Source organism: Vicugna pacos, chromosome 6, assembly GCF_048564905.1.
Source record: "Vicugna pacos chromosome 6, VicPac4, whole genome shotgun sequence".
In the NCBI taxonomy this organism is placed as follows: domain Eukaryota; kingdom Metazoa; phylum Chordata; class Mammalia; order Artiodactyla; family Camelidae; genus Vicugna; species Vicugna pacos.
Genome location: NC_132992.1, coordinates 34,000,715 through 34,021,817, shown reverse-complemented (window position 1 = coordinate 34,021,817; position 21,103 = coordinate 34,000,715).

The window sequence follows — 21,103 nt, the reverse complement described above, 5'->3', positions numbered from 1 at the left end:
CCTTAAACAGTGAGTTCTTATAAATAAAAAGGAAAATGGACACAGGGTATGAACAGACAGTTCACCAAGGGAGATGAACATATGTAAATAAAATTAAGGTCACAATTAATGAAAAGCTGCAAATTAAAGCAACAATGGAAATGTTACGAGTAATGGGATTAATTGATGGCAAGTGCCTCCTGATGTGATGCACTGAAAAGCACTCAGCATCATGTCTGTGATAGCCCAGCCAGAAGTCCATAATCTGGATCTAATCACAAGGAAACACTGAACCCAAGCTGAGGGCTATTCTACAAAATAACTGGCTGGTACTCTTGAAAACTGTCAAGGTTATGAAATACAAAGACAGGCTCAGAAACTGCTCCAGATTAAAGGAAACTCAAGAGTGACAAGATGCATGATCTTGGATTTTTTTTTTTTTTTGCTATGAAGGACATTATTGAAACAATCCAAGAAATAGGAATAAGTTATGTAGACTATATAGTAGTAGTATAGCAATTCTGATTTTAATAATGGGACTGTGTTTTTAAGAGAGAATTCCTTGCTTTGGGGGAAACACACTGAAGAATTTAGATGTGAAAAGGCAATGTATCTACAAACTACCTTTAAATGAGAGAGACATTCAGAGAAAAATAAATATAGTAAAATACTGACATTTAGAGCATTGGTAAATGGTGTTCAGGAATTCTTGTATTATTCATGCAACCTTTTTATAATCCTGAAATTATGTCAAAGTGAAATATTTCTTTTTTAAAATTCATTCCTTCCTTTTCTTCACCCCACATATACAGTCAATCAACAAGTCCTTACAATTCTATTTCCTAAATATCTCAACAATCTAGTCCCTTCTCTTCATCTCCATGGCCACTGTCTTAATACAAACCACCCCTCTTGTAGGGACTGCAACAACCAACTAAAAATAGCAAATATCTTAATGGTATAATCTAAGAAGCTTCACCTTTCTAGAATTCTTTTTAATTGTCTTTGAGGTCCTAACTTAGTAAGACAAGAGAAGGGAATAAATGTTACAAGGATTGGAAAAGGAAACAAAATAAATTTTCACAAATGATATGACTATCTACCTCTCTGTAGATGACCCAAGAGAGTACAAACTAATACAATTAGACTCGACAAGATCAATATGCAAAAATTAATTTCTATACAACATTTAGAATATGTATTTTTAAAATAACACAGTAGCAGTAAAATTACAGAATTCCTAGGAATAAATCTAAGAAAGATATGTGCAGGTGAAAATAATAAAAGTTTATGAAGGACATAAAAGAAGGCTGAATAAATTCAAAAAATTTAATGTTGATGGATGACATAGCAGATCTACAAATTACCTATTTGAAGTCTATTCACCACCTATGTTTTTGCTAACAAAACCCCAAATTTGGGGAGAGAGGGAGATAGCAGTATGTTTTGCTAAGTTTTCTTGCAGAGAGGCATAATTTTTGACAAAGTTCTGGCCAGTGAGAGGTAAACAGATGTCTGGAATAGTTTCTTCTTTATTTTTTGTCTGTCTGTTTTGCTTTCTTGGAACAGGCATCACCCCTCTCTTCCTTTTGCTTATTACAAATTAAATATGATGCCTAGAGTAGCTGCAGCCATTTTGTGACATGGAAGCAATAAGGATGGGGATGAAAAATCAACACATACAAATAGAAGGCAAAGACTTGTGAGAAACTTGTGAGTAACATTGTGCAGTCACTGCATCCACCCTGGACTACTCACCTCCAGACTGCTTGTCATATGGGAAACATAAACCATTATTGTTGTCTGTGCTGTTGCAGAAAAATGCGTTACACCTTGGTGTTCAGCTCAGCTGTGACAGCAACCTGGATCCGGCCGAGAGACTCCGAAAGTTGGAGAACTCAGGTTTACTACACCACCAGGCCCAGAGGAATGAACACTTCAAGCTCTGGAGCCTGTTTGTAGGTTTACACAGGCCTTTATAGGCTGCCAGTTTTAAACTTTGCAACATCATATGTAAATGAAGTATAACAAGTTGACCAACCAGGAATAAGCTTTGTAGAACTAGTAGTGAGAGAAATAACCAATCAGGAGTGAGCTCCACACAAATGAAGTACTACACATGGACCAATCAGAAGTTAGGGAAATGGACCAATCAGAAATGAGAGTAATAACCAATCAGGAGTGAAGGAAATGACCAATCAGAAATGAGCTCAGGGAACCAATAGAATTTTAGGTGTAAGTTAGCCGCTTTAGAGGCAAAGAGTGAGATAGAGCCTCTAGGCCAGGGAACCGGAAGGTGCTGGGAGAGCAGCGGCCCTGCCTAGGGGTCCTGCTGGTCTTTTTATGGGGTTTCCTGCCTCAGTGAGGCTGTAAATCACATTTCTCCTACTTGAACCCAAAATATTGCTAAATGTTGCAGCTTGAAATACTTAATGTTTTAAAGATGGCAATTCTCCCTAAATCAATTTATAAATTCGAGCAAACAGTTGTGGCTTGCTGCATCCAGCACAGCTTGGGACCGTGTCTGAGGACGCTAGACTCAAGAAACAAAGACACAAAGTAAAGAGCAAAGATGGGACCAGGGGACTCAAGATCTCGTGGATCGAGAGTGCCAAAAGCCTGGTCAGCATCATATTTATTAGGAGTATACAACTTTAGAAAAACTTGTGATCAAAGAGCTGAGGCTTTAGATATTCCATAGAACAAGCACTAGGTTCTGCTTGCTGATTGATTGATTGATTAAGTCCAAGCCTATCTCCTCCAGGAACAATCACACTCCTCAGGGTATCTTAGATTTACGAGTCTACCCTGTGATTACCTCCAGGACATCTCGAGACAGCAAATATTTCCCTCGGATTAAACAGCATGCTTTCGTGCCAGAACAAAGTTCTGTTAATGGATGACCCGGCTTTCCAGGACCATCCATTGTTTACCTTCAGGAAACATATGCCCTCCTTCCCGCCCTTATGGTCAATCCCAGGGTTGCTCACCACAAATTTTCTTTAGCATAATATGTGCTATAAGTCATCTACTGTGTAAAACGTTACAACAAAGCAACACGTGCGTTTTAAGCAAGCAAGTGTGAATACAGTGTTTTAAGCTCATGGAAATCTAGGCATGGCTTGTTTTCTGGCTGCTTGTTGTCCAGCAGCTTGTTTTCCAGCAGCTTGTTTCCCAGCAGTGGCTGATAAACATTGCTGCTCTTTGTGGAGCTGTGTGAAAATGTCAAACAGGAAGCTACCACATCCGGTTCCGGACATTTTTAGGCTTTTTCTGGGACCAACCCAGACACCTAGAGGCTGTTGGCTTTACTGGCTGCATTTGTCCCCTTCCTTACACCTCAGTGGCTCCATGAGCTCCCTTAGCATTTATTTATTCTCCAGACACCCCCTCCTCAGCAGTGACCTGGACCCCAGATTGCACCCCTCCCCCACTTCTCCTCTTCTCATTCACACTCTGATTTGACCTGGAGCGGGATGCTAGTGGGCTTTATGAGAGCTGATTCAAAATCAGCGGCAGGAAGCCACCCTCAGTATGCCTAGGGTGGGGGCTGTGGGACTAGGGGTGGAGGGGAAAATGGGCTTCCCTCACTCACTTCAAAATGAGAAAAGAGGCCGAGTTTTGTTGGAAATAGCCTCGTGATTCTGGTCACTCCTGGGGGCGGGGGGAGGTGGGCGATTCTGGTGAGTGATTCACACCAGGCGCCTCTCCCCCACCTCCTCCTGTGATGGCACCCGCCACACAGAGGAGAGCCATCCTTCCCGGAAACACCATCTACGCTACGCGTCAGGCTCGAAGTTGGGCCCTACGCCCTGGTCCGTGAGTCGTCTGCGCCTAGCTGGCTTCTGACACAGAGGTGTCAGGCTCCAGGCACCTCACTCACATGCTCCCCCTTCCCCTCCCGCCCCGTGACTCCCTGGAAGTCCCTGAAGGGCTGCGGTAGGAGTGCTCAGGAACACCTTGCCAGGACATCGAGCTCCAACCGCCCTCTTCCCCGCCGCTGACTTGCTGTCCCCGCCGAGCCAGACGCAGCCTGCGAAGCTACACCGAGGCACCATCTGTGGTGTCACCACCGAGCCCTCACCTTCCTTAATGTGTTATGAGTGACTCGGACCATTCAGACCAAAAGAACGCTGCGTTTTCTTTGAAGTTCTAAAAGCCCCCAAGCCCCAATATCACGTGCCTCAGTGATGTCAACACCTTGGCCGCCTTTCCTCGGTAGAGGACTCTGATATTCTAGCAGCCAAGCACTTATGCTCGGGCCTCGGTGCCTCTCAGGAAGTTTTGGGGGCAAGAATGCTTTTGCTTTTTGCTCATGACCTCGCTCTTCCACTAGCTGAGGTGGGGCAGAGCCCCTGCGCTCTCTCCCTGTCCTTCTCGCTCTCCGGGCGACATCCCTTCTCCTTTAACCCAAGCCTCGCCTGGCGCTGCGCTTTCAATAAACGGCATTGCTTTAGTCCCTCTTCTGATTTCCAGAGAAGGAAGACAATCCGCCCGCTGGGCCCTGGTGGGTAACCTCATTGGGCTTCCGGCCTCGACTTTGTAGAGTTTGAATCTAGCTCCCTCCCACATTCGGCAGCTTTTACTTTCGCTTCTCCTGTGAAACCTCAACTCCTCTTCAACAGCCTCTTCCAGGCCTGATACGGCTTCTGGAGAGCCTTCCTCTGTCTAGCCTGTGAGCTTCAATCTTCCATTCGACCATCAGAGGAACGTTTACCAAGCACCATCACTGACACGTACCACCCAGTATGGGTACACTCAAGAAACATTTAATCACGGATGAGGGCAGAATTGTAGGTATAAGGATGTTTATAGCAGAAGTTTTTTTTTTTTCATGGACGTACTGAAGATTGAACCCAGTACCTCCGTGCATACTAATTATGTGCTCTACCACTGTGCTATACACACCTCCCATAGCAGAAGTTTTAATTAAACAGTGAAAAAATACAAATAATTTGTCCCAAAATAAGTAGTTGGTTGAATAAATACTGGTATATCCATCACTGTAAAATCTTACATCCACTAGTCTAGTTAATCACGAGAGGAAAGGTCATGATATAGTGTTAGATTAAAATTATAGGTTATAGAAAAGGTTTTACAATAAAATTCCATTAAAAAATACTGTAGCTAAAATAATAAATGCTAGAGAGGGTGTGGAGAAAAGGGAACCCTCCTACACTGTTGGTGGGAATGTAAATTGGTGCAGCCACTATGGAAAACAGTATGGCGGTTCCTTGAAAAACAAAAAATAGACTTAGCCTATGATCGAGTAATTCCACTCCTGGGCATATATCTGAAAAAGAGGAAAATGCTAATTCGAAAAGATTCAGGCACCCCAATGTTCATAGCAGCACTATTCACAATAGCCAAACCTTGGAAGCAACCTAAGTGTCTATCGACAGATAAATGGGTAAAGAAGATACATATATACAATGGAACACTACTCAGCCATAAAAAGGAATGGAATATTGCCATTTGCAACAACATAGATGGACCTAGAGATTATCGTACTGAGTGAAGTAAGTCAGACAGAGAAAGACAAATATTTATTCTCTGATATCACTTATATGTAGGATCTAGAAAGTAATACAAATGAATTTATTTACAAAAAAGAAACAGTTTCACAAACATAGAAAACAAACTTATGGTTACCAAAGGGGAACAGAGGGAGGAATAAATTAGGAGTATAAGATTAACAGATACACACCACTACATATAAAATAGATAAACAACAAGGATTTACTATACAGCACAGGGAACTATATTCAATATCTTGTAATAACCTATAATGGAAAATAACCTGAAATATATATGTATAACTGAATCACTTTGCTGTACACCTGAAACTAACACAGTATTGTAAATCAAAAAATTGTGCTTCAATTTTTTAAAAAGGAACTAAAACTTTTCAAATTTTAAAGTAAAAAAAAATTTTAAATAATGTAGCTAGCTATGTGATAGATAAGACTGAAAGGATACAGGCCAAAATATTAACAGTAGTTAATGGTGAGTTTATAGAAAGTTTTTATTTTACTCTTTTTATCTGTTTGCTTGTTGTGTCCAATTTCTAAATTTCCAAAATAAGCATGTGTTTCATCAGTGCTTAGCAAAATCATAAAAGTTGCTTTGTTTTTACATCATCATATAGGAGTTAAACTATGTGACTTTTTTTAACTTTTACTTTGGATTTTAAAAAACAAATCTGAAGCAGTTTGAAAACTTTTGTACCACATAACAGAATTTTAAGTTGAAGAATTAGAAATAAAGGGAAAATACAGATATTAATATAAAATGAAACCAGGATTACGGTTAGTTTCCAAGAATACATCGCCATAAACTTTAGTGTTGTTTCCAAAGTTAAGAAATTTGGCTCTTCCTAATGTTACATGATAACTGAGCAGATGTGGGCGGTTAGGGAGAGAGGCATAGAGGATCACTGCAAACTTTTAACTTGGACAACTAACCATGTGGATTAGAGTGCTCTTGACCAAGACAAAAGATTCACTAGAGCCTTGATTAATCATCTGTATTACCCTTCTCTTGAAAAGAGAACAAAAAAACAAGTATGGAAGAGAAAGCTCCCTCTGAGGCAGCTGCAGGGCATTCGGCTAAGTGACCACCACACACATGAGGCTTGCAGCCTGACATTCAAATTCAGGTCTCATTAAAAGTTGGGGACTTTATAAAAGCTGAGCAAAGGAGTTGAATAAACATTTCTCCAGAGAAGATAAACAATGGCAAACAAGCACTTGAAGGGATGTTCAATGTCATTAGTTATTAGGGAAGATGCAAATCAAAACCACAATGAGACACCACTTCACACCCACTAGGATGACTAAAAATTTTAAAAAAGGAAAAGAAAAGGAAAATAATTGTTGGCAAGGATGTGGAAAAATTAGAGCCCTCTTACGTTGCTGTGGGAGTATGAAATGTACAATGTAAATGAAACGTGGGACCACTGCAGAAAACAGTTTGGCAGTTGCTCAACAAGTTAAACATAGAACTATCATATGATCCAGCAATTCTGCTCCTAGGTATTAGGCTCACAATAACTGAAAACAAGCATTTTGAGAAATTCTTGTACACACAATAGCCTAAAGAGATGGTGGGGATCCAAACTGATGGATGGATAAACAAAATGCAGTATATCCCTACAACGGAACATTATTCAGCCACAAAAAGGAATGAGGTACTGATGCTACAACATGGATGAGCCTTCAAAGCATTCTGCTGAGTTAGAGAAGCCAGACTTAAAATATCACATATTGCACGATTCCATCTACACTAAACATCCAGAATGGGCAAAACCATGGAGATAGAAAGTTGTTAGTGTTTTCCAAGGGTGGGGAAATGGGAGGTGATGGCTTAACAGGTGTGAGATTTCCTTTTGGAGTGATGAAAAAGTCTTGGAACTAGATAGAAGTGATGGTTGCACAACACTGTGAATATCCTAAATGCCATTGAATTATACACTTTAAAATGGTTAATGGTTAATTTTATGTTATGTGAATTTTGCTTCAATAAAAAAAATGTCAGGGACTTTCAGGGTCACATAGGCATGGTTTGTGAAAGTTAAATCTGAGAATGCTGGGATTTTCAAGAAAAGCCTGTTTGAAGAGAAAGTGGATATAATTAGTTCAGTTTTGGACCTTTGAGTTTGATGTGCCCACAGAGCATTCAGGTGAGGGTGCTGGAAGTCAACCAGGATTAGCAGTCCAGAGCTGGGAGAGAAGTCTGGACGGCAGCTCTAGATGTGAGTGTCAACACGCTGGAGGTGGAAGATGAGTCTGTATACGTGGGTTCTCCTCAGAGCACCGAGCACAGATTGAGTGGAATATAGGCCCCAGGGGAAGAAATCCCATTATTGGCCCTGGATCATTCTTCCCTGAAAGTTTCCTCTTTGGTGTGGACTTTATGTTCATTCATTGTTCTTAATGAAAGTGGAGTGTGGTATGTCAGTTTCCACCTTGCAGAAAAGCCTTTGCTCTGTTGCAGTTGGCTTTCTCCGATGTGGCAGATTAGTAAAAAATTGTGACGTATGTTTGGCACATCACCGAAACAACTGACCACAGGCACCTTCTCAGCTTTCATTTCTCTGTACCCGATGAAGTGTGAAGGGGGATCCTCTCTCGCCTTTCCCAGCATTCGATCCAGGTGTTTGTGGTGGGCTTACTGGAGAGCCCACTAATATGTCAGAAGAAAAGATGTGATGCTGTGGCTGGCAGAGCCAGGTCATACTTTTTTCCGCATCTTTTCTGGTGTTTGAATTGGAACAAATTTCAGGGCACAACTAATATTTAAAATGGCATTTTAAAAAGAAGATGTGGGGGCGGGGGAAAGGATATAGCTCCATGGTAGAGCACGTGCTTATTATGCACAAAGTCCTAGGTTCAATCTTCAGTACCTCCATTAAGAAAAATAATAAAATAAAATTTAAAAATAAAGCATGTTTTTTATTATAATAATAATAATAAATGTGGTAAACTTGATAACTGTTTAATCTGGGTGAGACGTATATGAGTATTTATTGCAACATTTTCTCCACGTTTCCCATTTCCATGTTGAGAATATAATAGCTTTTTAACAAAATATTTAACATTATAGTCATTTAGATTTCACACAAGTTTATTAAGCCTGAGTTTTGTTCCAGGCACTAAGCTGGGACGTTTTAGACATGACTAGTGGCTGCACGTGGATTTCTTGACATTGCCTCTGAAGTGTCAGCAGAAAGCTACTTGACCATGGGCTGTGGTGGCCACAGCCCTGAGCAGACTAGTCCTCCTTACGATTGCTTCGGTGTGCAGATTTTTTTTTCGCTTAGACAAATGTATCAGTATTTTCCTTTATGATCTGTGCTTTTTCTATCTTGTTAAGGAAACTTCTGTACCCTAAGGTCATAAATATATCCCAAATTTTTTTTAAACTTATAAAAATTTGTTATTTACATTTAGCTCTCCAATTTTTCATTTCTTTTTGGTAATAGTATGAATTGGGGATGTAATTTAATTTTTCCCCACATGCATAACCAATTCTCCAGCACCACTGATCAGAGTCCACCTTTCCTCCACTATTTTTTCATGCCTCTGTCATCTATGAAGTCTAAACGTGAGGAGATCTGTTTCTGAACTTTCTACTGTCTTCTGCTGGACTTCGTTTTTCAAAAACTCCCCATGTAAATACTGCATTGTCTTAATAACTATAGCCTTGCAACAAATATTGCTATTTGATAAGGTAACCCCCCAACTTATTTTTCTCCCATTTTTTTCTTGATTATTCTAGGCCTTTTATTTTCTTATTTAAATTTTAAAAACAACTTGTTAAGTTGCTTGAAAAACACTATTGGGTTTTTGATGAGAATGTTATTGCATCTGTGAGTTAACTTGGGGAGAACTGACACTTTTAGGAGTGTTGAATCTTCTTATTCAAGGACAAAGAATGTTTTGCCATTTCTTTTTCTTTTTCTTTTTCTTTTTCAAAATAACTTTCTCCATAAGTCTCATACACTTATTATGTATTCCAATATACCTTAGAGACTTTGTTCCTATTGTAAGTAAAATCTTTTCTAAAAATTATATTTTATGACTGTCCTGTTGTTGTCTAGAACCCACTGATTTTTCTATATTCATCTAGTACCCAGCAATCTTGCTGAACTCTCTTATTATATGTAGATCCTATTAGATAGTCCAATGATTTTTTTTCCGCAAATAGGTATTGCATTGATACAAAGCGTGCCCATTCGCTCAAAATTATGGACGTACATGTATAAATTTTCGAAACTCTAGAATTCGAAATATATCACCTCCCTTATTTTCTGTAAATTGATGTAAGTTTGATTTGAGGTGGCAGAGAATTTAACCTTAGTGAGTCATTCTTGGGAATATCTTCACGCCAGGGTCTTCATCGTGGCTAGACCTGGGGGCTTGGGAGATCTCCCTCTGGTCACGTGTCATCAGTGCGATTGGTTCACTGCCAGCACATCTGTCCTCTCTGCGCAGCCTCCTCCAATCTCAGGGCTCTCTGCAGCCTTCATGCCCATTGGGTGACTGTCTGGAAGGTGAAGTGGAAGGGAGAACCCAAGAGTGGGCCTCATTAGAGCATCAACAGCTCTTTCAGGGTGGAACATGCAGGTTAGAAAAAGAACATTGCAACAGAGAGGCAATGAATAGGCAGACTAGTAAAAGGGAGAGGAGTGGAGGAGGAAGTTCTCCATCTTACCGTGGCAGAGTCACCTGTCATAAGTAGTGCTCCTTCTCAGGCATGAAAAGAGGGGACAGAAAGCTAAAGACAAGATGCCCTTTTAAACATCTCTCCTAGAAACCCTGCTTACAGTGTCTTTCATGGGCTAAAGTTGTGTCACATGGAAACCTTTACATGAAAAGGAATCTGGGAGGGTGAGTGTGTTTAGCTGAGTACCTTACTGCTCTGAACAAAACTGGGATTCTTTAGTGAGGAAGCAGGGGGCGGAATGGACATTGGGCAGACAACTCACAGTATCAGTCACAAATAATATCTTCCAGTTTAAAATTGAGGACACCAAGTCTTAAAGCCTTATGCACAAACAGGAGCCAGGAAAACTCTGGGGCTGCTTGGAGGAATCTTAATAAAACTTGATCTCCTAAGGCAGACACGGATGCACTCTGAAATGAAACTGTATTTCAGGTTTGCCACCTGTATATGATGAAACACTGCTAGAGCTTGGAGCTTTAAGAGATGTTTTGATGTGGTTTCTCTGCCACCAGGGAGGAGACTCATGCAGTTGTACCTGAGGTTGTGCACAGGAAGTCATCTGCCCACCCCACCCTGCCAAGTCTTCGGGTGGTGACAGCTGAAGAGTGAGTGGGGAAAGCCACAGCCTGTCATTTTTCTTCTGCACCATAGTGTCCTAAACTTCTACGGTCGTGTGGTGTCTCCCCAGCCTGTGATGGGGACCCTGCTCTACGACCACCAGGAGGTTTTTTATTAGATTAGAGAGTTTTTGGATTTCTTGCCTAGGCAGAGTTGGCTGTCTGCACCTGGGCTACAGTGGGCGCATTCTCCCTCCGAATTTCGTGGTACAGGTCCAAGCAGTGGCAAGCCAAGGTCCTCAGATCCCATCACTTTCTCCTTCATTCCTTGACCTAATATTTCTCATTCCTGGACCAGCCGATCTGCCCGTAGGGGCCTGAGTGAGGCATAAATCTTCTTTCTGCAGCTTTTCCCTTCCGACTTCACTCAGAAATCTGCTCAAGGAAGTAATTCCTGACACAAGAAAATCACTCAAGGCTTCTCCCCCTCACCATCACCCCTAGAAGGTGCAAGAGATCCCACCTCGTCCTGGAGATAAGGGCGGCTCTAAGAAGACCAGGGGACACTCACCACGTGGGTGGTAGAGAGACTGAGATTCATAAGGACACATGCAATGTATTAAGTTTTCCCAAAAGGAATTTTGACTTGAATAAAGATTTTCTGTGTAGTGGTGAAGTGCTCCCGCTCTACAGCTGGACCGCTGAAGTATGAATCCTGGCTCCATCCCTGCCTAAAGACACAACCTTGGAGGAGCTGCTTCACCTGGCTGTGTGTCAAGTCTTCTCAACTGTAAAAGAGTGATGATATTAGTACAGTCTCATGGGATGGTTGTAGGATTAAATGAATTCACATAAAACACTTAAAATAGTACCTGATGTGGAGCAGGTGCTCAGTAAATATTATCCGCTCATCCTTATCCCATTCTTACTGCAAGGGGCTCACAGTAGCTCACAGTTCACACCTCCCTGGGTTGCTGATACCCTCGGGGCTTCTCTAAGAAGGGAGAGCTGGACGGCACCACAAAGCAGGAGGGAGATCTTGTTTGCTTCAGAAGGTAATACTCTCATTTGATCGAGCCCATGTCTCTTCTGCATACCTTCAAGCACACTCCCACAAACACATAAACAGAATCTCAATTTGGGGGTGAGAGAAGATGGGGGCAAAGAGGGAAAAGAGAAGATGTATATGAGGCAGAGAAATTAATATAGGAGAAAAACAGAAAAGAAAGGATGTCATTCTTTTCATTTAATCTGGATCACATTCTGGATGAGATGGTTGTTATTCTCTCCTTTTCTCCACTTTTCTTTTCCCTAAAGAGATAACAGGCTTCTGTCGGGTGGATTATCTCTGATTCACGCTGCATTTATTTTCTATTGCTGTGTAACAAATTGCCACAAACTTAGCAGCTTAAAATAACACCCCTGTACAATTTCATAGTTTGGTAGGCCAGAAGTCTGGGTGGGCTCAACTGGGTTCTCTGCTCAGGGTCTCTGAAGGCCAAATCGGGGTGTCAGCCAGGCTGGGCTCTCTTCTTCTGGAGGCCCTGGGGAAGCACAAGCTGCCAGGCCCACTCAGGATGTCGGCAGGACTCAGCTCCTAGCAGCTGTGGGACTGAGGTGCCATCTCCTTGCTGGCTCTCAGCAGTGGGCAGCTCTCAGTTTCTAAAGGTTGCCCTCATTCCTTGCCGTGTGTCCCCCTCCATCTTCAAGCCAGCAATGCCAGCAGTGCTGTATCAAGCCCTCCTCATGCTTGGGATTTCTAGACTTTGTCTTCTGGAACCAGCTGGGAAAACTCTGCCTCTGAAGGGCTCATGTGATGAGGTCCCTCTGGATCATCTCCTTTTTGCCACATAACATATCAATCACAAAAGTGATATCTCATCATATTCACAGACTCCAACCTCACTCAAAGGAAAGGAGATTGTACAAGGGTGGGAGTCACTGGGGGTCATTTTAGGATTCTGCCTATCACAAATGCCATGAACTCCAAGAGTGGACAAAGCTTTTAAATGGAATGAGAGAGAAAAGTAAGTCAGGGACAGGTTAGGGTCTCCTGATGAGTTGAGTTTGGATATCTCCCTCCTGAGATCTTAGACCTTCTCTGTCTCAGGTTCAGTGTCACCTCCAAGGCTCAGACACCCAGGAAACATGAACACCAACCCAATAAGAAGGCACATAGGCATTGGTGGAAGCAAGAGCAGGCTCCTGAGCCGGTGGAGCTGTGAGCAGGCCCAGGGGACCATATGACAGTGCTCAACTGGTTCTGACTTGAGGGGTCTTGATAGAGTGGCCTCAAGCCTTAGAGGTCACGAGATATCAGCAGAAGGTCAGGACATTCAGTAGACATTCAATGGATTAAGAAAAGGAGGATTTGCTTCTCCATGGGCTTCTCTTAAGAAATTTGAAGACTGGCTCAGCCACCAATGGGAAGGGAAGGTCTAGGCTAGTGGGAGTCAAAGAAGAGGAACTTAATAATGATAGAAGAGACTGAGCCCATGATCTGAGAGCCTGTCAGCTAAGCATTCAAGTGCAGACCTCATCCTCCTGTTGGAGGGACCCAAGACACACCAGCTACAGAGTCAAATTCAGGCACACCAGGGATCTGATTGTAGACACCAGCTGATGTATATATTTATTAAGACAGTGTATTGTAAAAAGATTTCAGCAAATTGCCTTGTTCCAACTCAGCCAACATATTGTGATAATTTTCTTTTGTTTATTTGGGGGGGGAATAATTAGGTTTATTTATTTATTTAACAGAGGTTCTGGGGATCAAACCCAGGACCTCATGAATGCTAAGCATGCTCTCTACCACTGAGCTATACCCTCCCCGCTATGATTTTCTGATAGAAGGAAGTAAGTCTTGAGGAGGAAGGATAAGAGCTGACAAGATCAGCTAGAGGAGCTGGGCTTTCCAGAGAGGCTGCCCAGGGCAGGAGCAGCTCTGCACACCAGGTGTTTGCCCTCAAAGGTGAAAGGAGGGTGAGATGAGCTCAGTGGCCCAGCCTCTCCCAGCTCATGTAGGTTCTATTATCTCACTGGTCTTTGCTGTATTTTCCTTCCCCTATTGTCTCTATTATCAAAAGCAAATAATGGAAGAAAACCAAAAGCTTTGGTTTCCAGCCAGGGCACGGGCTCAGGTTTAGAAACCAATGAGAGGGGAGCCAGGACCCTGAGTTAAGTTGTGGAAGCAATGAGGGGAGCAGAAGGGAGCTGGTCGTTCATCACTGTGTCTGTTTTTAAACTTTTTTTAAAAAAAATGATTTACCTTATACCAGCCCTCTGCATCCTTCTTATTATTCAACACTAATTGAACATATTGTACTTTTAAAAAAGTGAAATACATTTACTTGGTGCAAAATTTAGATTCCAAAAGCATAAAAAAGTGAAAATATTTCTCACCTCGGACCCCTAGTCATCCTGTTTCCCTAGAAGAAAAAATCGATTTTTTTTTGAGATTTATCCATGTTGATACATGTATGTATAGTGCATTCACTTTAATGAATATATAATATTCCAATGTGTGCAAATAACACAATGTATCTATCCATTCTTAAGAAATTTAGATTGTTTCCAATATTTGCTAATAAAAAAGGTTGCAATGTGCATTCTTTACCATGCCTCTAAGTTTACATTCCCAAGAATTTCCCCAGGGTGTAACCATAATGGGAATGGCTGGGTTGTAGAGTATCTGTCCTTTCACGTGTCTTTGATGTTACCTAATTGCTTCACAAAGCTGTTGTTCCAACTGATACTCCCAACAATACTGGGGATTGTAAAGCTTAATAATTTTTGTCAATCTACTAGGTGTGAAATGGTAAGTCATAGTGATTTTTATAACCACTTCCCTGACTACTGGTAAGGTTCATTATCTTTTCAAATATTTATTTGAGTTTGCTCTTCTGTGAATTGTCCGTTCATATCCCTTGTACATTTACATTTGAATTGTTTTCCTTAAGGATTTTAAAGACGTCTTTATATATTCTAGGTACCAATTTTTCAACAACTGTTGCAAACATCATCCCCCAATCCAAAGGAGGTTTTTGTTTTTTTTTTGCAGTATTATGATGCCTTTGGTTAAACAGATGATTTAAATTTTCAAAGACTCCAATTTATTAATTTCTGCCTACTGGCTTTGAATTCCACATATTTTCTGGAAAGTGGAAGAAACTAATTTTTGGTAAAATTTCTCATTATTTCTCGTAATGAATGCCCAGGCACTCCAGAACCTCTGAATGTGCGACCTCAAGATAATTACTTGAACATATCTGAGAACACTTTTCCATCTTTAACTGTGTGCCTGCGTGACTGGTAAATATTAGCTCCTCAGGAAGGTCTACCCCAACCCCTGTAAAAGGTCAGGTTAGCCTGTCATATTCTCCAATAATTTTTTTCCTTTGGAGTGTTTGCCCCATTCATAATCATATACATGTGCGTTTATTTGGCTAATGTATGTCTCACTCCTCAAGATTAGAAACTAAATGTTATTGCTCACCATCTGATTCCCAGTGCTTTGTAGAGTGCCAAACACAGAAAAAGCACTTGATGCATATTTTTAAATAAAAGAATTGCCTAGACTTGGACATTCCATCTCCATCTGTATTGTATTAAAACCCTTCCCTTAGGCCCTTTTCCCTGATGTTCCTATGATTTGACTTCCCCATATTAACTTAAGCAATGGAAAGGCTCAGAATTTGTAGGAAATAGAATCTCTATCTTTGATCTATGGCCCACATGATCTTTTAATGAGGTTCTCACTGTGGCTCCAGTGGCTGTGAAGAGTTAACGGCACTTTCAACACATTGAACCCTAGAAGGGTGACTTGTGCTGACAGCAGTTAATTGCAATTTGTGGTTACCGACAAATCAAAATGAGTTCTCAGCCTTAGCTCATCCACCAAGCATTTTGAGTTTTTCTTATGGCATGTTTTCAAAGGATTATCTTATTTTTATTGAATTTAGTGCAATGAAAGGAGTGTCAAGGTCATCTTATGACTGAAGAGTTCAAGTTGGGATGTCTGCCTTCCATCTGGGTGCTATAGCACAGGGTTATCACCCACGGACCCCACCCATAATGCTCCCATTGTCGGCCTGTCACAGGTTTCCCTGACTCTGTCATATATGCTCTCCTCCCTCAGTCTGGCTAGAGTTTGGGTTGGAAACGAGATGTCAGATGGTAGCACTGAAGTGGAGCACCAAGTCCATGGCGTACATTCATTTTATATAAGGAAGGGAAAGGGTGGAAATCATACAGGAAAGAGGGAGTCCACTGGAATTCCTAAAGATGAAAGTTCATTCCTCATATAAAAAGGCAACACTGAGGTTACACAGTGGGTCTCCACTTTCAGAATGTCATGTCCCTAGAAAGGAAACAATGATAGATGGTCGTGATACACAGGAAGGGGCCTGCACGTCACACCATGTAAAAGTAACCCAAAAAAGGCAAAGACGGTGAGACCAAATTTCAGAAATGAAACAATCCACAGAGAGACAGAAAAAGTACGAGAGAAAGTTTTTGTTGCACGGATTAAGAAAAATGCAGAAAAATACTTGGAGACAACTAATCAATTCTAAAAGATTCCTCCAAGCCTGATTCCCTGGGGATCCCAAGAGGCTCCCAGAAAGTCGTGCTCTTTTTTTATCACTGGTTCTTCAACAGTCTTCTGAGGATCTACTCAGTGATTTATGAACTATCAGTTTATTTCTCACTATCTTTCTCCTTATTATGCCACGTTCACCCCAAGCCTGAAAGTCCACATCTTTTCTGTGTCGCCTCATTCTTATCATCATCCCCATGGTTCCCTGACAACATTAAGTAAAGATCTAAATGTGGATTGTCCCCGGGGCTGTCACTGAGCATACCGCAGTGCACATTCAGTTATTCTTTGCCTATTTTTGTCACTCTCTGGTTGGATAATCACACAAGGAGCAACGAATATGGAAGAGTGGAGGAAAGCACAACCTCTTTTGAGAACAGCAGTTTTTTCTGGTGACTTCGTAGCACGGAGCCCCAACTCTCCCGCGATTGCTGATACAGACATCTCATTTTCCCCATGAGATGCTTCACCTTTACAAGGCACAGGATGTGCTTCCTTCTCTCAGTGGGGCTGAAAATCTTGGAATGCTCTTCATAGGGCTGCAGTGCTGGCTTTACCAGTATAAAATACTTGGGTGAAATTCCTGTCAGTCCCCCACGAACAGATTGTAAAAAGGAATAAGAAAAGGCCTTCCATCATAAAACGTGGTTAAACAGAGGGGAGAAATATCCAAAGACTGCCGGGAGGAGACAGCATGAGGAGGAAAGGCTTTAATGGCAGGCTCTCCCGGGGGATATCTTCTCTGTAACTTACAAGAAGATTCCCTCTGAACTTTAACTTCCGGCCTGAGGTACAAGGAAGAAATGCCACAGCCTGTACTTCAACACTTTGTCCTATATTAACTCCTATGGAAGGCAGAGCCTGAAGCAAGGATTACAGGAATAACAATTTCTTTGGGAGATACAAGCCCAGGGCAATGACAGTAAGGAAAAAGAGTGGAGTCCGGGAAGAATGCAAGGCAATGTGACACGGGATATTACCCCAGCCAGCCGCAACTTCACATCAGGTTGCTAAGGGACAAGGCAAGGTGCTCAACAAGCTTGGTCACTCAGCATCTGGGGCTTCTCCAGAACAATTAATTGCAAGGAGTGTCACAAGAAAGATACGGCATTTAGTGCCTGAAACAAAAATCTGAATTATTGCTTGCTAAGCAAGGGAGAACTGTACTTGTAAAGAACAGTGTCTCTGAACCAAGCAAGAGCGAATCTTGCATAGAATTTGAGAAATGTGAAATCCAGAAATTAGTGGACTCTCAGAAATGAGGATGTTTTGGGATTGGCTGACTTTCAGCTGTGGGAGCACGGACATTGGGATGAGGCTGTAGCTGGTTGGCTGAGGTCATCTGTTGTCTCAGTCACCCTTCAGAAAACCAAGTTCTCACGACATTGTAAAATGACCATAACTCAATAAAAAATGTTTTAAATAAATAAATAAAATAAAATAAAAAAGAAGTTCCATTCTGGGGTCCAAAAAACAAGAAAACCAAGTTCTATGCCCCCAAGCTTGGGATATTTTCCAAACTCAAGCCTCCCAAGGAAAGGAGCTGGGAGAAGAATACCAGTACCACACACTTTGTGTGCAAAGCAGCCTGAAGAGAAGGGCTTTCTTGCATTCTTGTGAGAAAGATAGAAACCCCAGTTTTCTTACTAGATAAGTGGTTGATTATATGGTTTCTGTGGGTTTTAAAGATATTGTTTGTTAGATTAAAGAAATTGCTTTCTATTTTGGTCTGCTAAAAGGTTATCTTTGTTATCAAGAGTGGATGTTAAATTTCAGCAAATGCTTTTCTGTTTATTAAGATAATAATATGATTTTTCTCTTAGATCTGTGTGGCAAATTACATTAGTTGACTGAAGGTTAAATGATATTTTCATTAACGTAAACCTAACTTGCTTGTTATGTATCAACTTTTTATACATTTTTGGACTAATTTTGAGAGTTGATACTTTGTATAGCGTCTTTATCTGTGAGTCATGAATGAGATTAACCTGTAAATTTCCTTTCTTATTCTGTTATTTGTATTAAGACTATGCTAGCCTTGTAAAGTGAGGTGGGTAGTATGCTTCCTTTCTCTTTTCTGGAAGAGTTTGTAGATTAAAAGTTTTCCTTCCTAGACTTTCAGTAGAAATATACAGTAAAGTCATCGAGGTCACTTGGAAATTTGTGACTGCTGGTGCAATTTCTTTGATAGTTCCAGTATTATCTAAGTATGTGATTCCTTCTCGAGTAGGTGTTAGGCGGTGATATTTCCTTTTTGTCGAAAATTTTCAAATTTATGAGTAGAAATCTTTTATAATATTCTTGGCTTATCTTTTAATAGTTTGCAGCATTGGTAAAAATACTCTCTTTTTCGTTCCTGATATGAAATATCTGTATCTTCTCTCTGTTTTCCTTGATTCGTTTCTGCAGAGGTTTTGTCGATTGTATTAGACTTTTCAAATAATTAATCTTTGCTTTACTAAACCCCTATATTGTATGTTTGCCTGTTATTTCATTAACTTTAGCTACCTCTATTTCTTCCTCCTACATCACTGAATTTACTCTTATTAATCCCTAATTTAAAGTGTATGAATAGATCAATAATTTCAATTTTTTGGTGATGTGTAGCTAAAAATTTTCCTTCACTTGCTTTAGCTGCATTCCACAATTTTTAATAAATGCTGTTACTGTTATTATTCAACTCAAAACATATTCTATTTCTTTTTAAGTTTTATTGTGATTTCTGGGGTTTTTTTTAAAGTGTATTTTCCCCTAATATTATAAGCAATTTTCTAGTTACCTTTTTATTGATTCCTAGCTTAATTATGTTGTGGCCAGAAATTTTTCCAGAGATTTAGTTTTGGAATTCCTCAAGATTTGTTTTATGGCCCAGGATATGATCATTTTTTGGCAAACGTCTTATGCGTACTTAAAAATATATATATTCTGCGCTAGATGGGTGCAATGTTCTAGACAGGTCTACTAGGTCTACTTTGGTCATTGTTTTATTTAAATTATCTATATTCTTACTGATTTGGGGGAGGAGGTCTGCTTATTTGTGCCAATTCCTGGAATAGTGGTGAATTTATTTATCTCCCTGGAGTTCTTTCAATTTTTATTTTATATATTTCCTGGTCATATAATTAGGTGCATTAAGATGTAAAATCATTTTGTCTTCCTGATGAATTGAACTTTTTATGATTGTGAAGTGAAAAATAAGTAAAAATTTATTCTTACAGACACTTTTGACTTGAAGTCAATTTTGTCTGGTATTAACAGAACTATGATGGTTTTCTATGATTACTATAAATATGCTACATCCATTTCCTTTCTTTTACTTTCAACTTTTTAAACGCATCTGTTGCACAGAGCACATATTTGTTTTCATAGCTGATCTGACATTCTTTGCCTTTTAACTGGAGCATTCAGGATGCTTCTTTTTAATATAGTTATTGATATATTTGCTTTTAAATCTACTCTTACTTTATGTTTTGTATTTTCCCTCTTCTTTCTTACCTTTTCTTGAATGGCTTACTTTTTAGCCTTCCTTTTTCCCCTTCTGCTAATTTAGAGGTTATACATTGTTTATATTGTTTTGGTGGTTACATAAAATTTCATCATGTTTCCTTAATTTATCAAAGATTAAATTTAATCAATAGATTTACTCCCCTTCCTGAAAATACAAGAAACACAGAACTTTTAATCTCATTTACCTTCTCCCAACATTTTTGCATTTTAATTCTACCCTGTTTTTTAAGTGCCATTAGCAATTGTGATTCTCAATATGTAAAGTGTTCACTTTCCTTTAATAGTTTCTAGATTCTAAACTGGCTTTGTCTTTTCTGCATTATATTCTAATAATTTATTCTGTTTCTTCCAGTTCGTAATTCTCTTTTCTTCTGTCTTCAATCAGCAAGTAAATCATCCATTTAATTCTTTATCTTGTTATCTCATTTTCTACTTTTAGAAATTGTGTTTCATTCTTTATCAAATCTGTAATGAGACTTCATATTTTCCTGTTCCCTCCAGTTATTTTAAAGTTTGTATTATAATACGTGCCAGATAATTCCAAAACCTCAAGAACATGCCGATCTGTTCCTGCTAAGAGTTATTCCCCCTGGCTCTCATTCACAGTGTCATGTTTTCCTGTGTTCTTCGGTATTTCGACTATGTGCAGCTTATTATGTTTAAAAAGATCTCGTATGTGTGGTGGGGGAAGGGAGAGGCGGGCAGGATTCCCAAGGCCTAGAATAAAGGCATCTTCTTCAGAGAGGATTTGCTAATGCTTCTGCCTGGCATTCCTCCCAGTAAACCACTTGAAAATTAAGACTGCTGCTTGAGACCCAGTGAGAACTTAGGATGTAAATCTTCAGGAAGGCTGGCTCTTAGTCACAGCTTCTCAGAGTCGAGTCGTTTTTCCCTCTTTCTGCTTTGCTCAGTACCAAGGCTATCTGCTCTGCTGGGGGTAGATTTAGTTCCACTTCACTTTATGCTAAGGGACAGCCCACGGGGCCCCAGGCGAACATGAGGAGAGTTTATTTTTTGACTATCCATTTTGGTTGGATACAATATGACTTTTATCCCTCATGCCCCCAAGAAATCACTAAAGCCGAAGGCCAGATTGTTTAGATGACAAATACCTTTAGCGTATCCCCAGGCTTACTTTTCTTAAAACTGAGTTGGAAAACCATAGCTCCAAAATCCCCAAAACTGAAGGAACACCTATCTTGATTGGTATTTCAAGGCTTCCTAAAGTTGCTGGCAG